Genomic DNA, 548 nt, shown 5'->3' with positions numbered 1-548 from the left:
ACTGAGATATTTATTTTTTAATTTAGACGAAAAAGTGAGGGGCTGGAGAGATGGCTCAGCGGTTAGGAACACTGGTTGTTCTTGCGGAAGACCCGGGTCCGCATCCCAGCACCCACATGGCGGCTGACATCTGTCCCTAACTCCAGTCCCAGGGGACCGACAGCCTCTTCTGTCCTCGAGGGTACTGCACGACACGGTACACTTACCTACAAGCAGGCAATAGACGCACTCAGGTAAAATAAAAATAATAAAATATTAAAAGGAAAAAGGGCCCAGTAAGGAGTCTGGGCAGTTTTATTTCACTAACCGAGGCTGTTCAAGATTTAACGAAAAGGTTTGTTCTGTTGACATTCTAAAATAGCTCCACGTCTGTCCTATCGACGGGTTTGAAGGGAATAAACACCGCGGCAGCGCGGAGAGCGACGACGTCCGGCCAGGGCCGCGGGGCCGCAGCTTCGGCCCCAGGTCGGCGCGCCGGGGATGCGCCGCGGGGTCTCGCGCTCGGGCTTCCGGGTCCGGCGGGTGAGCTTCGGGCTGCTGCCCGGCGC

Source organism: Nannospalax galili, unplaced genomic scaffold, assembly GCF_000622305.1.
Source record: "Nannospalax galili isolate Female #2095 unplaced genomic scaffold, S.galili_v1.0 scaffold1619, whole genome shotgun sequence".
Lineage (NCBI taxonomy): Eukaryota > Metazoa > Chordata > Mammalia > Rodentia > Spalacidae > Nannospalax > Nannospalax galili.
Note: the sequence above shows the minus strand (reverse complement) of the source record.